Source organism: Macaca nemestrina, chromosome 2 (genome assembly GCF_043159975.1).
Source record: "Macaca nemestrina isolate mMacNem1 chromosome 2, mMacNem.hap1, whole genome shotgun sequence".
Taxonomy (NCBI): Eukaryota; Metazoa; Chordata; class Mammalia; order Primates; family Cercopithecidae; genus Macaca; species Macaca nemestrina.
In genome coordinates this window covers 30548871-30568712 of record NC_092126.1, presented here as the reverse complement: position 1 = coordinate 30568712, position 19842 = coordinate 30548871, and the positions used below count along the sequence as shown (strand labels likewise).

The following is a 19842-nucleotide window of genomic DNA, read 5'->3' as shown; positions in this document are numbered from 1 at the left end:
CTGGGCATTTAAAATACATATGGTTTTAAAATGATTCATAACACGCTAAACATACTTATTATGTAATCTATGAATACTTTAAATTCCTTATTTTCCTCCCCAGTTTAAAAAAAATAATTGTGTGTCTATAATTTCTAATGATTCCTAGCATTCTATATTTAGTCAGCACAATTTATGTAACCAATTCCTTATGTAGTAAACAAGATGTTTTCAGTTGTTCAATACTATAAACAGTCTCAAAAATAAATATCTCTCAAAAATAAATATCTTTTAGCAGTATGTCTGTATCATATCCATGATTATTTCCTTAGAATAAATTCTTAAAATTACAATAGCTGGATTAAAATATATGTTTAAAAAACAAGATTTTGGCAAACTGTGCTCTATAAAGGTTTGTACCTAATAGAACAATTCATCTCCCCTTGATTCTCATTAACAATGGATGTTTCCTCTTTGATTTTTTGAACCAATGTGATAGTCAAATTTTGTATTGTATTTGCTTGATGACTACTGAGATACTGTTTCTCTGACATTTGTTTTGTTAATGGAGTTAATTGTTATGACTGTCTTCACGATTTCTGAACATGCTTTAAGTAGTAAGGGTATTAAACCTTGGTTATATGATACATATATTTTTCTCAAAGTGTATCTGTCTTTCAGTTGTATGACATTTTTGTGACATAGGTAACTTTTTATGTGCTCAAATATATCTGTATCTCCAGTATAAAATCCACCTCTGGTGTTATACTTACAAGATTTTATAAAAAACCACCTATATTTCCTTTTGTCATTTTGAAAGTTTTCCCTCTCAATTCTCACTTATATAAATTATTCCATATTGAACAAATTTTGTTTTAAATTATTTTCAACTTCTGAGGTATACTATTTGTAAATTTTATATGTCCATAAGATGCAAATTATCTTCCCAAATCATAACTCTTTCAAAAAATAAACCAAGTTCACCAATTTTCATGCAAAATAATGTAAGTAACATAATCTTTTAAATTTCAGGAGCAGCAAGGACATGAGAGGAAGAAGAAATAATAAGAGTAAAAAGAAGTGGTAAAAGCAAGTCCAAACAAAATGAGTGTCTAATTTTATAGGATATGGTCTTCACCTATGGAGGAAAAGCTCCAGATATGTTCATGAATACAGAAATTCTTGATGACCTTTTACCAAAACAAAATGCCCCTCTATTCTATTTACTTTCTCTCTAAACCATCACCTTGTAAAATACTCATATACATGTTCTAATTTTTACCAGAAGTCTCCAAAACCCTCTACATCCACACAATCACAGTCAGATGTTAATAAAACCTATCGCCCTGGAATTGTGGCTAAAACAATGTAAGCAGAGGATTAAGGAAAACAAAGAACTTTGGTAGCTAACATGCAGTAAGAATATCTAAAGCTATAAATCTTAAATCCATAAATCTAGACAGTTGTCAGTATTTGCTTATGTGTGCCAATCAATAAGCATATACTGAGCACTTGCTATACAGAAGAAACTCTGGAGAAAATAATCTAGTAGAAGACAGCAAAATGTAGATGAACGGTTAGAGTATAACACAAAGTTTGATAAATTCTGTTGAACAAACAAATAAATTCAGAACCAAGGTCCTCTGCTATGCAGCAGTCACCAAATTCAAGTATCTACTGAGGTCAGGCAAAAAGCATTATTATTTATAGTTAACATTTATGCACAATGAATATATGCCAAAAACTAGTCTAAATGTTTCATGTACACTCATTTCATCCTCCTTAAAACCCAATTTATCTTGTCAATTTTATTTTCATTTTACCATAGAGAAACTGAGGTACAGAGAGAGTAAGTAATCTGTCTAGAATCACACAAGGAGTAAGTATTAAAGCCAAAATTGAAGTCATCCTGTTTGGTTCTAGAGCTCACATTCTTTCTCCTACATTAATTTGGCTCTAAATAAGTCAGTGTGACAAAAAGACCAGGTGTAAAAAAAGGGGTATAAAAATAGGGCAGCCTATGAATAATTAGAACACCCTTTACTCTGCTTCAGCTTTTTCAAGACAAGCTAGAAATCCAGAATTTTACGTGAAATCTGCTAATTTGTAAGTGTTAGCAAATAATTCAAATTAAAAGAAAAACACTGGGTAGAACAGATTAAACACTTTTCAAAAATTTTTTTGGCCCAAGGGCAACTATTTTAATGTAAGATTCATATTCTCCATATATTCTGATATACTCTTAAAAATATAAAAGCAAACATTTGAGAATGTGTATTTCAAGTTAACTGCTAGATTCCTTAAATTTTCTTTAATATCCTAAACCATGTTTTCATAATCTCAGTAGCTGAATTTCTTATTTTTACAGTACTTTCACTGTTACAGGTTTCACATACCTAAGATAAATAAATAAATGACTTTTGTGTATTTTAAACTACATTAAAAATAGACAAGTGACAAGCAAGGTGCTATCAAAGTTTATTTTTAAAAGGAGTATTTTTTAAACCCTCATCTTTACACTGTTAGAAGAAAATACTCTACCACACAATGATATTTATACATTCATTTAAGGTGCTAAAAAATACCTAACGTCTTTTTGACTCCTTAGAGAAAGTTCAAGAAGTCATTTAGTTAATTTAGCTTAAATTATAATTCTTTAGAACTTAACAAGTGTATAGTAATATCCAATAACCAGAAAACAAAATCAACCAAATACCCCAGTCTACAACCATTCTATATAATCAGGCATCCATTATATCCTAATTTATTATGCCTATAGATTGAAAATGAAACACTGAAATGTTTTTATAATTAAATAAACGTAACCAGCTGACTAGTAATAATGAGTTATTTTCAAGCAATCTGTTGAAGAAAACGTGTGGATAATGTTAGTAGTTTTCTTTTAATTGCGGATTTAAATAACCTAATTCAAAAGTAACTGATTAAGAAGTTGCTGCTTTCATTTTTTTATCGTTTTGTTTTAAAGAGCTATTTTAGCATTCTTGAATCTAAAAAAGCAACCTAAGTGTGTTGGTTACTGTTATTGGGATTACCTTGTGAAATCATAACATAATGTTGTTTTTAAATATGAAATCATTTTCCTAAGAATTTCCCAATTTGTGTTTCATAAACATTCCAGTAAGAGAAAATGATTGATTACAAAGCAGAATATCAAAGATCTTTAATAAATTTGTCTATCTTAATATTTATGAATAAATTTTTACCTGTAAATATCAGACTATAAAAAATTAAGGGATTTTATTTAGTCTAAAAATTTTTAAACAATAACTGTTAAAGTCAAAACAGCATAAACGTAACACTTACAATGGTTCATTAGATCTCTAAATTTGATCACAAACTCCAACTTCTATCTTTGACATGCCTTACTTTTCTCTTACATAGAAGCAAGATACATATAGAGAAAAGAATATAAAGGCCAAAAACATGCCTCTTAGTAGATGACTACTTAAATCCATAATTGATAGATTTTAGTTCTCTTAAATGATATCTTCCTGTTCCTAGAATTTCTCTAGCTGATAAAAATGATGATGATGCCTAAGAATTATTTTAAATAAACAAAAGCAATCTAATTTTTCTGACTGAGAAAGCATAGTAATATACCTTCCACAATCTGGGAAAGGCCCTCTCCTTCCTTTGTTAAACTTACCATAAACAACAATTTTTCCTATTCACATGAGTTCAAAATTCCAAAAAGTCATAACTAATTTTACAATACGGTTTTAGTGCTATCTTGGGCACAGGAGTTCACAAATAGGCTAAAATTCCCATTTAAAATCCAAGACTAATCTTTAAGATAGTTGTACTGGTTTCATAAGTATAGAGGTTAGAGTATTAAATCTTAAAAGTGATCTGTCGGAAAGAAAAGACTTCTTTTGCAAATACTTAATTTTTAATAAAAGGGTAAGAGTTCAGCACTAAAGCTTAGAAGGCAGTTTTAAAATACACTTTAAAAATCAAAGCAGTATTTTTCATGTAAAAAAAATCAATACAGGCCGTGCACGGTGGCTCACGTCTATAATCCCAGCACTTTGGGAGGCCGAGGCGGGCAGACCATGAGGTCAGGAGTTCGAGACCAGCCTGGCCAATATGGTGAAACTCCATCTCTGCTAAAAATACAAAAATTAGCCAGGCATGGTGGTGCGTGCCTGTAGTCCCAGCTACTCGGGAGGCTGAGGCAGAAGAATTGCTGGAACCTGGGAGGCGGAGGTTGAAGTGAGCTGAGATCATGCCACTGCACTCCAGCCTGCGCGACAGAGCAAGACTCCGTCTCCAAAAAAAAAAAAAATCAATCAAACAATACAAGCAATATCTAAGTGAAAATCTCAAACTATTAGGATTGAACAGATAATAAGTTAGTTTAATAATATTTTCTCTTTTAAAATGGCATCACATGAACAGAACCTCTAGAAAAGGAATTTATTCTGTCTGAATATGAAATCCTATATATTTCAGCTTATATTCTCTCTTTAACTGTTTCTAATACTTAGGCACAGAATTAGCATTCTGAACTGTGTCACTCTAAAGACATTCATATTCAGAAAAGCTCATATAAGCATACTTCATTCATTTAAATTCTTGACTGATGGTAAACCTAAAAGTCAAACACTGAAATGATATGATACACTTTACATAAAGATTTCTCCTATAAGAAAAGTATACCGAAGAGCTTAAATGGACTACTTTCAGAGTCTATTATAAAAGGGAAGAAGGATGCAGCACGAATAAGTATGAGTTCTTGGTAGCACGTATTTACCATGATAGGTATTTAACCAGAAATATGACATTTGGGGTATAAAAGCAAGCTTCTCCAGTAGAAGCTACATTTTCACAATTAAGAGATAGGGTAACTGAAAATCTTGTTTTTAAAAAAAAATTTTATTTAGAAATGTTGGTAGCTAAAGGTAAATTTAATGATTGGAAGTAACAATGTTCTAAAGTCTTTAGTATAAGGGCAGAAAGGAGGAGAGAAGAAAGGAAAAGAAAAAAGAGGGAAAGAAAACAAAGAAAGAGAAAGAATAAAGTTTTATTTTTAAATTCTGTCAATCTTTAATGCAAGAGGGTTACACTGGACTTTAAGTTAATTAAGTATTAAAATCAATCATCTGAAAGTCTTAATATTTAATATTGTTAGATTGTATATCAAAGTAGTTTTATTATTTATTTACTCCAAACCTTTCCAGAATACTTCATTTGACAACAGGGGGTCTGTTTCTCACAAGATAAATGCATTTACAATGCCAAATAAATTATATATAAAAGCATTTGTCTTAATACATGTCATTCAATATTAAACATCACCCCTTGGTAAAACCCTGAAACCTTAACTCATTTTTACCAACCACACAATTTTACTATCCAAGTGTTGTCTAATAAATAGGTATAAGACTACAATAAGGGTCAACATATAAGAACAATGATCAAAAAAAATCAAAACAGATTGAATTCTTATAATTTTCATGCCATCAGCAAAAGCTGTTTAGGGCAAACAATTCACTGTAAATTAAAATACTAGACTCATAAACAATATACATAATGAGAAATATGCAGAATATGAGAGGTTCACAGGTAGACTTAAATATTTTATATTACAAACTAAGAATGCATTTTGCCTTTCAATATTAAAATGCTATAAAGTCATGAGAAAGTGACACTCGTGACCACATAAACCAAGAAAAAACTGAGCACTATGAGAGTTGAACTGCCTAACAGAAAGCTCTCCACAGTGTATTCTCATATGGTTTCAGAGATCTCCTGAGCAGATGCTAAAGATGCAGATACTGGGGAATTAGCTTGGCCTAGTGAACAAAACCAAATCTTTTATTATTATGTAGCCATAAGAAAACACTTTCAATTCTTGCTGTTCCTATTTTATATATTTATATATTATTTATATATCCTGTTTTATATAGATACTACCTCTAGCCATTAAACGATTCAACATGGTTTTCATAAAATCAAGCTTAATACAACCCTCAATTAGGAATTACGGAAAAATAAAATTTGAAAAGAGAAAACAGAAATCATAATTTGGTGAATTATATTAAACTGATTATAATTAAAAATATGAAAAAGGAACAAATGGCTACTCTTCATACAAACATCAAATCAAATCATTTTGTCCAAAAAAAAACCAACAAACAAAAATCTCTCCTTGGTGCAAACGTGGAGAGGCCAGGGGTATGTTCAGGAACACCTCACCAATTGTGGGGCAATCCTTCTGAAAGTCCATATGAATCTGTTATTTATCCCTTGGTTTTTAGTAAGTAGTAGGGCTGGAAAACCTAAGGAAGTTTTAGTACTTAAAGATAGCCCTTTTGATTAAATAATAACAACAGCAGCAAACACATAGCACTTATTGGGAAGCAAAGCTGTTTAAACCACTACACATATTAACTCATTTAAACCTTACAACAATTCTATAAAGTAGATACTATAACACCTTTTACAGATAAGGAAACCACAAAGAAGTTATGTGACTTATTTAAGGTCACACGGCAAAGCTACCTCAAATGACAACAATCACTTAATAAGTGGCCTAACAAAAATTAAGCCAAGAATTATAGGGTAGTTTCCTTTGTTAACTATAATGTAATACCAAAGAATTCAGTTTACTTTTCTTGCATGTGAGCTGTTTCGAAATGTGAGATATTCAGATAAACAGATTCTTAATAGTTTTAAGGTGTACGCATCTTGTACAGATCACTATCTCAGAGTAAATGCATTACCTAGTAAGGAAAGCAAGTAATAAGTAAGCTGTGGATATAGCATAAATCACATATTCCTCGGCAAAATCATAACTTATAAACAAATCACACTTGATCTTTGGAATCGTTATCAAACAGCCAAAACTGTAGTTGGGGACTTAAAAACATTATTTAAGTCCCCAAATGCTGTAAATTCATATTTGTACCAGTCACTTTAGTACCAAGTGACATCACTGAGGGAAGATCAGCAGCTAAGAAGCATCACCCAGTCCTTGCTAGCCAAAGTAGCTTACATAAAAACATTTCCACATTCCTCCATTCAGTTTTATGCATCTCTTTTCCTCCTGAGGAGGCCTTTCCTCTTCACTTTTCTAAATCCTGTACATAATTCCAACACTCAACTTTTCCTTTAGGGACCAGCACTAGAAGTAATTTCTCCCTGCTCTTCCACAGCAGTATTTCCCCTGCTCTGATGTGCCTCTGGGCTTGGCAGAAACATACTTTTTTATTGGAATAAGGTTTTTTTAATGGTTCCCCTCTATTTATAGCAAGTGCTAATTTGTTTAGGATAATCTGTGGCCAAAAGATTTCCTATTTACATAAATTTATTTAAAGAAAGAAAGAATTTCATGAAAGGAAAAATATTAAATAAATTATAATAAAGCAGTAGGCATAGGAAAAATCCTTAAGGTGTTATATAATAAATGATTAATGTTTTGAAAATAATGTTATAGCAGAAATTGTCATTCACCAAATTTATTAAGCATTCCTTGATATATCACTTCTATTGTTTACATAAACTGTTACCCTTATCATAAGTAGTTCTTAGCTTATTTAGCTTATCATACCTTTTTGTAAATGCAAACTATGTATTCCTTGAGGGCAGAGAAAGTATTTTTCATTCCTTTGTACTCCCATAATATGAAGATATTATCCTAATAGGAATAAAACCTATTCATTAATTCATCAAAAACACCCAACACAATTATAAATGTGGTTCACGCTACTGGTAAACTAAACATCGCTCTGGGAAGTGCTTACTTATCTCCTCTTTAAGAGGTCTTAAATTCAGGGTAATACCTAACCCTCAGAGTCCACTCTCCCTTCTCCCTCAATATGCTCTGGCTACATAAGTCTTCCTTCTATTCCTTAAAACAAAAATACAGCTCATTGTCTCTTTAGGTCTTTGCACATCCCCATTTCCTCTTCTGGGAACACTCTGCTCTTCCTATCATTCAGGTTAACTGCCCAAATTCAGGCCAGCACAGAAATCTTTCCCTAGAACATATCTAACCCACTGGCAAATCTTGTCAGTTCTACCTTCAATATAAAATCCAAAATCAAAACCATTCTTTACAAACAACCACCCTGATCTAGGTCACACTCATTAGACCCAGAAAAAGGTAGGAAACAGTCGTCTTTAACTTTGCCCTCTGCCTAGAAACCCTCACCTTTCTTGCTGTAGGTAACATGAAATCTGTGTATTTTACTCAACTTCTGAATTGTGCTTTTTTAGCAAGACCATCAGTTATAGGAAAAAGAAGCCACTTGTCATGTTGGGCTGGACTAAAAGGTTACTTCATAAACACACTCGTAAGGTGGGTGAGAACTGTCATAAGTCCTTGTGTTTCATTTAAGTTTTAACTTCAAGAAATTTCTGAGAAGCAAGTAAACATTATTGTTATACAATATGCAAGCTTTACAAAGTTAACCATCCATAAATAAATAATAAAAGAACCACATACAGGTCAATGATGAGAATGTGTCATAAGGCAATGATCAATCAAATTAATAATATTCATGAAAAAAGTTAACCACTGGAATTTCCAACTATCCTTCCATACATTATTAAAAAATAGTTGTTTGATTATAAAAGTAGAGTTTGAAAGTATTTCAGAATAACATCTCGTTTATATTTGACATAAAGTAGACACTACTTTGCGGCTAATCTTTTAAGTCAATTTTATTAAAAATATATACATACATGTACAAACATGATATACTATATAACTAATTCTGCATTTACTCTTTTCTTATTTTGAAAGATGTTTTTATTTTTACTTCAGTTATCTTCTCTTCAGAAGACACTAAATTCTAGATAAAAGATGAAGTTATGGAAAAAAGAAATTATATGTATTTCTAAATTTCATATAACACCTATCTCATGACTGTTATAAGGATGAAATAAAGCATATGGGATCATATATCAAAAGCTGCAGTATACTACGGTTCATTGTTGTCATTCCTGGCAATAATAATAAACATTAAAAATTATTCATAAGACAGCAGATGCATTACTTGTTACATATTTTTAAGGTTATATTGATCTCAGCTAAATAAAAACAGTAGAGTAGGAAAAGACTTCTAGTATGTCGTAGGAATAGATATGGATTATACTGTTTGAGATAAAAGATCTGAGTTTTCCATCATATTTTTTTAAACTATGCCATAAGACCTAAAACAGTCACTTAACAAATATATACTGAGCACCTACTATAGACAACGACTACAGCACTGATCCTCATATCAAATGCAAACTCAATAGGCAGTGAGCTTAATATTATATACTACTTGGTGAAAATTAGCACCATGATAGGGACAGGTGGCAGAGAAATTCTAAGCAGAAAAGGGTGGGTCCCCGACAAAACCCCACCTTCAAGCCGAAATACCTGAAACCTACAGCCCAAAGTGAGAACTTCTATCCCTGTTTTCCCACTTGAATGTTGCCTTTTCCTAAACTACCCATAGTCCACCCTGCCCCTCCATCCTGTGCCTATAATATAGGACACCCAGAACTCAGTCAGCACAGAGGAGAAAGTAGCTATGTGGAGGACTATGACTGAACATGGGAGAGAAGTGGCTTGACTTGAAAGGGACAGCTTTACAGAGGGACAGCTTGCGTAACTTTGGAAAAGAATCCAGCTGAAGATGGCCAGAATTCAGGGGAAGATTACCTACCCACCCCATCTCCTTTCCAGTTCCCCTTCCCACTGAGAGCCACTTTCATTAGCAATAAAATCCGCCACATTTACCATCCTTCAATTCATTCACGCAACCTCATTTTTCCTGGATGCTGGACAAGAGCTCAGGAGCCACAAGTGCAGATATGAAAGGCTGTCACACTGATTCTTTGCCCTTCCTGGCAGAGGACAGCCATCTCATGCAAAAAGGCAGAGAGCCCACTGAGTTGTTAACATTTAAGCCGTCTGCAAAGGGCAGAGCTAAAAGAACAATGTAACATGCCCTCTGGGGCTTTAGAGGTCACAGGCAGCCCCACCTAGACACTGCTGTGGGGTCCAAAGTTTGCTCCTACTGGAGACCAGAAGTGCTCCCTCTGGACTCCGCACTTGCTCACCTGTGTGCTCCCTCCCGTGAGGGGTGGAACTCGGCAGGTCCAAGTGAGTACAGATGGACCCAACGGGCACTGAAGCAGACAGCTGATTCCAGCACTTGTGCACTCCAGTTCCCACCTCGTCTGCTCACATGCTCCCTCCCACAAGGAGATGGAAGCAGAGGGCTGTGTAAATGAGTACCACAAAGGAGTCAAACAAATATCCTTCAGAAAGAGCATTCTTGGGAGAGAAAACATTGTGTACAAGGGCTCAGGGAAGAGGCCGTGCATGCATATTTCATGTAAAGTGTGTAAGGAGTCAAGCTCAGCTGGGTTGATATTCGAGCTTAAGAAGCAGAAAAGGACTGTACAAGGCATGGCTTATAGACATTCTCAAGATTCAGAGCTTTTTCCTAATGTCAATGGAAACTACTTTTAAGTAAAGAAGGGCACCATCTCCTACTACTTCTCCACATTTAAATTTTCTTCGACTATACCAAATTACACACCTCAGCACTTCCATACATGTGGCTCCTCTGCAAGGCACTACTGTTCTTACCTTCTTCGCTTAACCAACTACTGGCCCTTAAGATACAGCTCAAAAGTACATGACTTCCTCAACATGCCTTCTCCCAATTTGATTCAGATGCCCACTTATCGTATGCATAACTCTACCTTAACATTAACCATTCTTTAGTATAATGGTTGGTTTTCCACTGACTTCCATTGTGAGGATAGGGGACCTGTTTTATTAATCTATACTCTAAATTACTAGCACCCCAGAACTTGCAAAAATCATTTATTCAATGAATCAACAAAAACAAAAAGACACGCTTCAGTGTAATTCCCAGATATGAGGGCTAATTGAGCTATACTTGTTCTACACAGAATCACACAAATTGAAATGATTTAGGAGAACCTTGTAGTATGTCAGAGGAATAGATATAGATTATACTGTTTGAGATAAAAGATCTGAGTTTTCCATATTTTTTTTAAAACTATGCCATAAATAAGACCTAAAACAGTCACTTAACAAATATATAGTGAGCACCTACTATAGCCAACGACTACAGCACTGATCCTCATATCAAATGCAAACTCAACAGGCAGTGAGCTTAATATTATATACTACTTGGTGAAAATTAGCACCATGATACTACATGTTACAATGACATTGAAATGTAGTAAGTACTTTCAACCACAACTTTGGACATTCTCAAATCACATAACAAACTACATTACTTAGAATGTTTTCTTTTCCACAAAATCAAAATCCTTTTTGAAATGTCAGCCTTGAACATCATAAAATTATACAGAATGATGAGGAAACAGGCTTATAGTGCATATAAATATGAAAGCATATTAGCCTGCATTTAATTACCAGTTCAAACAACAACCTGATATAACCTTTGACAAGTAAAATAAATGTTCTGAATAATTTAACTAAAGCAAACATTTGCTGTTAATGCTAGCTAATTATAGTAAGAGCTGGAAAGATAAGAGGAAGAGAAATGACGAAGAGAAAGGAAGAGAAAGGGAGATGAAATTTTTAAATTAAGGTTGAGATCTGCAATTATTCATTGAAACATGATTTTTTTCAATGAATTTAATTCACAGAAAAGGGCAAACTCAGTAGAACACAGTTTCTTTATAAATACTCAGATAAAGAAACATTTCAGTTTATTAGCTTATTTTTTTCAGTCAGTAAAAAATTATTCATCTACCATGGGAACAGGAAAACAAGTTATAGAATTAGGGTACAATCAATCTCTCTCTCAAAGTTTAGTTAAGAAAAAGACCAGGAGATGGGTTGCCAGATAAATAAATATGAGTAAACAATAAAATAAAATACAGATGCCCAATTAAATTTAAATTTCAGAGAAACAAACAATATTTAAGACACTTAAACTAAAAAGTATTCATTATTTATTGAAAATCAAATTTAATAAGGAGTTCTGTAATTTTATCTAACAACCCTACCAGTAGACAGATAATGGCAAGTATTCATGTGAAAATATGTGGTATGACCACTGTAGGAGCTCCAGGATTAAAAGAGATCTCAAAGGACAAGGTCCCCAAAAGAATTCACCCAAAGGAAGGAAAAACATGCTTCTTCCAGAGCTGTCATGATCGCTACTGGAAAAAACTAAAATGTGTGATTCAGAAATGTACTGACCGAGCTCCACAGAATCTTGTTTTTCAAATTACCCCAAAAATAGGAGGTACAAATGAACAAATTCCTTAGTGGAAACCATCAGCTACCATACAGCAGAAAAATGAAACATTCTGACAAGAATATAAGAGCTGCTGAGTAGAAACAGAGCGTATAAGACTGCCTCGCTCTGTAGCCCAGGCTGGAGTGCAGTGGCGCGATCTCAGCTCACTGCAAGCTCCACCTCCCGGGTTCACGCCATTCTCTTGCCTCAGCCTCCCGAGTAGCTGGGACTACAGGTGCCCACCACCACGCCCAGCTAATTTTTTTGTATTTTTCGTAGAGACGGCATTTCACCATGTTAGCCGGGATGGTCTCGATCTCCTGACCTCATGATCCACCCGTCTCGGCCTCCCAAAGTGCTGGGATTACAGGCTTGGGCGCCGTGCCCGGCCCCAAGACTATTCTTAAAAAGTTTTGAGACTACAGATGACCCTTGAACAACATGGGTTTGAATTGCACTGGTCCATGTGGATTTTCTTCTGCATATACCTCTCCTGAGACAGCAGGACCAAAACCCCTCCACTTCCACCTCCTCCTCAGCCTACTCAATGTGAAGGCAACAAGGATAAACACGTTTATGATGATCTACTTCCGCTTAATGAATAGTAAATATATTTTCTCTTCCTTAGGACATTCTTAATAACATTTCCTTTTCTCTAACTTTATTGTAAGAATACAGTATAATACATATAACATACAAAACGTGCTAATAAACTGTTTATGTCATTGGTAAGGCTTCTGGTCAACAGTAGGCTATCAGTAGGCAAAGCATTTGGGAAATCAAAAGTTACACATGGATTTTTGACTGCATAGGGGCCAGCACCCCTAACTCCCATGCTGCTCAAGGATCAGCTGTATTATCTTTACCAGTGAAGAACGTAAGTACATAACGTAGGGGAGGGAATCCAAAGAAAATGTGAACTTTGTTAATTTGTTGAGACTACTTTAATATAAAATATTATGTTAACTCTTTCACTCATGAATTAACATAATATTTGAACTCTTGTATTAATGTTAATAATTATACATGATACTGCACAAGAATCTAAGGTATGATCATCTCTGAATGGGACCATAAATTTTGAAAACATTCAATAACGCAAAATGTGAAGAAAATATGTTGTAGTCCATATTAAATGGCCAATTTAATTGATTAGTAGCTTCAAAAATGATGAGCTTACTTGCTGATGGAGTAGAAACCTATTAACTTGGATACACGAGTCAAGAACTCTCAGCGTAAATATGCAAATGTTCCAATTGTAGTAGAAGACTATCATTATTTACAGAGGTAAGAAAAATTCCAATTTCCCAAACATATAAATATATACAGACTTTATAAAATTGATATTAAAAAATGATAGTCACTTAAAGTATTATTAAATGATGAACTTGAGTATCATTGCAAAGTGATCTGACTTAGGGGTTTCTCTCAGAATCCATGTTGATTGTAATGGCTCCATTTTTTCATAAAGGAGATTTGTGCACATGTAAACTGTTCTTATGTATTCTAACACCAAAACTGTTTATGTTGTCCATGGAAGAAATCTGACACACATTAAAACGTTTTTATAAGCCCTCAAAATGGGAATAAAACTATTTCAATTTCATTTTCATAAGAGGGAAAGATTAAAGCACTGATAAGGTGAAAAAAAGGATACAGGAGAAAGAGGTAATTATAAAAGAATGCAATACATAGTGCTCACATAATATCTTGAAGTCAGAAAAAATAAAGGCTCTATGGTGATTGTCAAAGAATGTTTCAAGACATCAGAGAATACTAAAAAACAAAACAATTCTATAAACTCTACATAGAACAGATACAGGCCAGAAAGGGTATATGAAAAGAAGTAATTAACAAAACTGAATAAGCTGGGACTACAGAGGAGCTACACAAACCCTATCCCAACTCCCAGGGAATTTTACTAGCAAAAATATACACCTCCTTTTCCAATGTATACAATTAGGTAAAAGAGAGTAGCATACTATGTCCAAAATTTCATTGAATACCATAATAAAATGTCTAAAAGCTAAGTACATTAGAGTTCTACAAACTTGCCATCCTAATTTACATGAAATCATTGCACAAATAATTTTTAGAATTTTGAAATCTGTGTGTAAACTTCAGTAAACAATTGAAAGTAAATGACAAAATGTCATGCCATGCTTTGTCATCTGTGGAACAATGATGCAGTTCAATTATATTTATTGAACAAACTAGCATCATTTGTCTTTCTCTGTGCTAAGAACTGTTTGGAGTAGTGATGATTACTAATATTTTACTTAATGCTTACTAAATGCTAGACACTGTGTTTTATGTGTATTATTATCCCATTTAATCTTCTCAGCAATCCTATCAGACAGGAATCATTACCACCCCCATTTCACATAGGTGGCGACTGAGGCTAGCAGGTTAATGATTTCATCCCAAGGTCACATACTAAGTGGCTGGAAATTGAAGTGAACCTCCTCCAGAAACTCATTTTAAGATATCCTACTGATTTCTCACTATGTACAATGGCACAGGGGAAAGGAACATCAGGGAATAGAGATGAGGAGAGAAGCAACACGCCCTGGGAGGTAGAAAACAAAAAATATACAGACTACACAATGAAAAGTAGAATGTCACAGCAAAGAAGATGTATTAAAAGGAGCTCTAACTCTGAAAGGTCAAGGAGTAAAAATACAGAGGTCTAAAAAGACTTCATGGAGAAGGGAATATCTAGGACAGACTTTGAAGAAATAGTATTTCAACAGGCAGAGATGGATGGAGAGAGCTGACCAGAGGTCAACTCAAAAAAGATTGTTCTGAAGCCAGCAAAATGGACAATAAAATAGTAAATACCTATATTTGCAACAGAGAAAGCTTCACTGAGAAAAAGAAGCTGCAAAATGGACACATAAAATTATATTATATGAAATGCACATTATTAACAATAAAGATTTACATTTAAATAGCAGTTTACAAAAATTTTCACATATATCATGCATTCTCAATGACAGTGATATTGTCTCCTAATGGACAAGATTGGTGCATAGAGTGGGTGTGGGGAATCGTAGATACTACAATAGTTTATGGTCCTCAAATGGAACATAGTACATAAAGAGCAACATAGTATATCTGTGTATATTTGTGTTATTAAACTTTCGTAGGGGAGGATGACTGGGAGAAGTTTTTCTTTAAAGACTTTAGGGGTGCAATGATTTTTTTTTTTTTTTTTTTTTTTTGAGACGGAGTCTCACGCTGTTGCCCAGGCTGGAGTGCAGTGGCGCGATCTCTGCTCACTGCAAGCTCCGCCTCCCGGGTTCCCGCCATTCTCCTGCCTCAGCCTCCTGAGTAGCTGGGACTACAGGCGCCCGCCACGGCGCCCGGCTAATTTTTTGTATTTTTAGTAGAGACGGGGTTTCACTGTGGTCTCGATCTCCTGACCTTGTGATCCGCCCGCCTCGGCCTCCCAAAGTGCTGGGATTACAGGCTTGAGCCACCGCACCCGGCCTGATTTTTAAAAGGTTCAGAAACACTGACAAATACCACCTCATTTGATCATCCCAACCATCTAATAAGTAAGCAGGTATCATTTCCTTTTTTAAAAAGCATGAAACAAATAATACAGGAAGATTTAAAGAGATGAACGAAGGAGAAAAACAAGTAGTGCACGGAATGGAATTTTATACATATACACAGCCAATAACATAAAATAATGCGCAACCTCACTCAGAGTTAAAGAAATGTTAACTAAAACAATCAGATGTAATTTTTCACCTATCAGGTTGCAAAATAAAAAAGGTGGACAATACCCAGTCTTGATAAGAATTTGCAGAAATAGGCATTTTGATGCTAATGAACTTGATTTAAAAAGTGCAAATTTTTAGGACGGCAATAACTATCAAAATTACTAATGCATTTAACTTTTGAACCAACAGTTCTATCACTAAAAATGTATCCTACTTATATACCTTCTAGCCAAATCTATGCAGAAAGAAGTTGATTGTAATACTGAAAAACCGTAAGCAATCTAAATGTTCTATAACCCTTGGGTTTATAAATTACGGTCATCAGGCCAGGCACGGTGGCTCACAGTTGTAATCCTTGTCCTATGTAACATATATGGACAGAAGTTTACATGTGCACACATCCTTGGGAGGCCAAAGCTGACAGATCACCTGAGGTAAGGAGTTCAAGACCAGCCTGGTCAACATGGTGAAACCCCATCTCTACTAAAAATAAAAAATAAAAAAAATCAGCCACATGTGGTGACAGGCACCTGTAATCCCAGCTAATAGGGAGGCTGAGGCAGGAGAATCCCTTGAGCCTGGGAGGGAGGTTGCAGTGAGCTGAGATTGCTCCATTGTACTCCAGTCTGGGTGACAAGCGAAACCCAATCTCAATAAACAAATAAATACATATATACATAAAGGTAATCCAGAAATGGAATAATAGGTAGGAATTAAAAATCTAAATGCTCTGATGCAAACAAAAAAAAAATGTACACAGCATACTGAAATCAATAATGCTACCTGTATGACCCCATTATTTAATAAAAATATGCAAATGTAATTTTGCTATGCATTAAAATTCCTGGACACACAAGAAACCAACAAAGGAGGAGGAAGAAGAATTCCCCAACTGTATACATAACTGCACACTTTTAAAATTGGATGTGAGGACTGTTGTTTTTTTTTTTTTTAGAGATAGAGTTTCACTCTTGTTGCCCAGGCTGGAGTGCAATGGCATGATCTTGGCTCACTGCAACCTCCGCCCCCCAGGTTCAAGCAATTCTCCTGCCTCAGCCTCCCAAGTAGCTGGGATTACAGGCACCCACCACCGCACCCGGCTAATGTTTTCTAATTTTAGTAGAGATGGGGGTTTCCCCATGTTGGCCGGTCTGGTCTCGAACTCCTGACCTCAGGTGATCCACCTGCCTCGGCCTCCCAAAGTGCTGGGATTACAGGCGTGAGTCACCACACCCAGCCAAGGATGTATCTTTCAAAAACATTTAATTATAAAAATGTTAAAATGACTTGCTCCAGTTCCTACAATTGTGAAGCAAAACTATGAATAAAATTCCATTCTTTTGGCTCAAAATCCATTGTTTCTTATCACATTACTTTATAAAGCTTACTATTGTTCAGAAAAAAATCATATTGGTGATTAAATATGGTAATGTCTATGGTTCCATAATACCTACTGAAGCATAAATGCCCCTGTAAGTTCTCAAAATGTCTTTCATGATCTACCCACACCTGTGTTCCCAATCTTCCCTTCCATGTCTTCTTAGTTTCTAAAAAGCATCCAGTGTTTTCTTACCTCTCTATTTTCTTAAATAACAAGTCTTGGTCAAGAAATCCTCTCCGAATCAATTCCTCTTTCTAAAACACTTTATTACTTCTTTTTTAAACCGATCTATTCTCATGACCTGGCATATAATAATAAATATTGCTGAATGAATGAAAATATATCCATTGGAACAGATTCTACTAATCACTTTGTAAAGTTAATCTCAAATGCTCCATTCTCTCTGAAATGCTTCCTAACTTCTTTTCATTCAGTTTTAGAATGTTAAATTGAATAATTTCAGGAATGGAGTCATATTTCTGCTTGTAACGGGGAAAAGTAAACAAAACAGGAGGTTTCTTTCTTCCTAGAGAATAAAAGGGGAGGAATACCCTTAAGAAGAGAAAAACCCTAGAATGTATCAGCAACCATTAATTTTTTCCATCACCATGCTTATTTCTATAAAAGAAAACTTCCAGAATCAATTTATTCATTTATTATTTTTTTTTAAAGAGACAGGGAATCTCTCTGTCACATTCATAGCTCACTGTACTCTCCAACTCTTAGACTCAAGTCATCTTCCAGCCTTAGTCTCCCAAGTAGCTGGGACTACAGATGAGTGCCACCACGCTTGGTTAATTTTTTTTTATTATTTTTGGTAGAGACGATGTCTCTCTATTTTGCCCAGGCTGATCTCAAACTCCTGGCCTCAAGCAATCCTCCCAACATGATCCACAACGCTTGGCCCAGAATCTACTGCTATTGACACTAGTGATTTAAGTCAACATTATCTAGGCTCAAATTGAGGAACTGTCCTCACTATCTGATGTTAGACAAATTAGCTAAACTGTGTCTCAGTTTCCTCACATGTAAAATGGTGAATACTCAATTCACAGGTTTTGTGAAGACTATATTAATATCCCTGAAGTATTCAGAATATCTGACATATACATAGTAAGCATTCAATAAATATTAACTATAATTGTTATTGCCATCACCAACACACTGTCACTACTCTAGTGAATATATTTACACAGTAAGGTCAGAATAAAATCAAAGACAGGATTGCACCTACAGTTGAAAATGATGGAATCTTTGAGTGATCCAAAAGATTTGTTCACAACCTTATACATTATAATTAGATATTCCATGCTGTTTTCTCAACATGTCTGTAAAGGAAGGAAAGAAGGTAGTAAGCAGAAATCGAGGAAATCCAGGGCTGCACAAATATAATATACATTCAAGTTAATACTTATTGAATCCTCCCATGTGCCAGAAGCTGTTGTGGAAGACAAGCATTTAGTGGTGAATAAATAACTTGCTGTCCCCAGAAAATACACATTCTAGGAAAAGACAGTAAGACAAGGATAGAGAGTTCACGTATCAAGTAGCAACACATGTTATGAAGAAAATGTAAAGAGGCCTGGGGGATAAAGATGGGATATGGCTGAAAGCTTATTTGGGAGCTGGGAACTTATCTGAGAAAGTGTAGTCTTAGGAAGCACCTCAGAAGTGGTGATATTTGAATAAAGTGAGGGAACAAGCCACATGATAACCTGGAGGAAGAGCGTGCTGCAAACAGCAAATGTAGACGACCATAAACTGGGAAATAGCTTGGAGGTCTGGAGATACTGGGAGAAAAAGAAGGGGAAACAGAAGAGAGGCTCGGTCACTTCCATCCTTTCAGGCCATGAAAGGACTTTCATACTCAGTGGCATGGAAACCCATTGGAAGCTTTTGAGCAAGGATGTGACATGATACGATCTATTCTTTAGAAAGATCACAAATGGTTCAACTGATGAAAAGCACTGACTACTTGCCCATCCACTCAGCCCCTTCTTCAGAAAAGAGCGCTTCCTCAAAAGGTTAAGAATAAAGGCAAATATTTATCATTCCTCAAAATCATATTAGACTATGGTATATGAGAAAGTGCAAAATAAGATAAAAAGCAACCACTATAGAAACCTGAAACAAGATCAGTAAAAAAAGAAACCAAACAAGTTAGTAAAAGAAGGTAAACCAAGTAACATAAAAGGGCATCTAGCCAGATGACAATCTTCAAGATGCTTCTCATATTTTTGGAGAAATAAAAACATCAGCACAAAATAAAAACATAAGCAAGATGAGATAATCATATAATAATATGCAATACTAAATTTAATTTGATTTAATATTTGTATACACAAACCTTATATTCTGTTTTCTTTTTCATATATTCATTGTTATGTTCAGGCCCCTGCTATAGGTTTGAATGTTGTATCCCCTCCTAAATTCCTGTTGAAATTTAATCCCCAATGCAACAGTATTGGGTTTTTAGGGG

The 19842-nt window shown here is 34.8% G+C and overlaps 1 protein-coding gene across 1 annotated transcript in view; it reads right to left on the bottom strand.

Moving 5' to 3' along the window:
- Window positions 1–19842, bottom strand: part of LOC105465802 (TBC1 domain family member 5) — a 570286-nt gene that overhangs the window by 352905 nt on the left and 197539 nt on the right. The window lies entirely within an intron of this gene.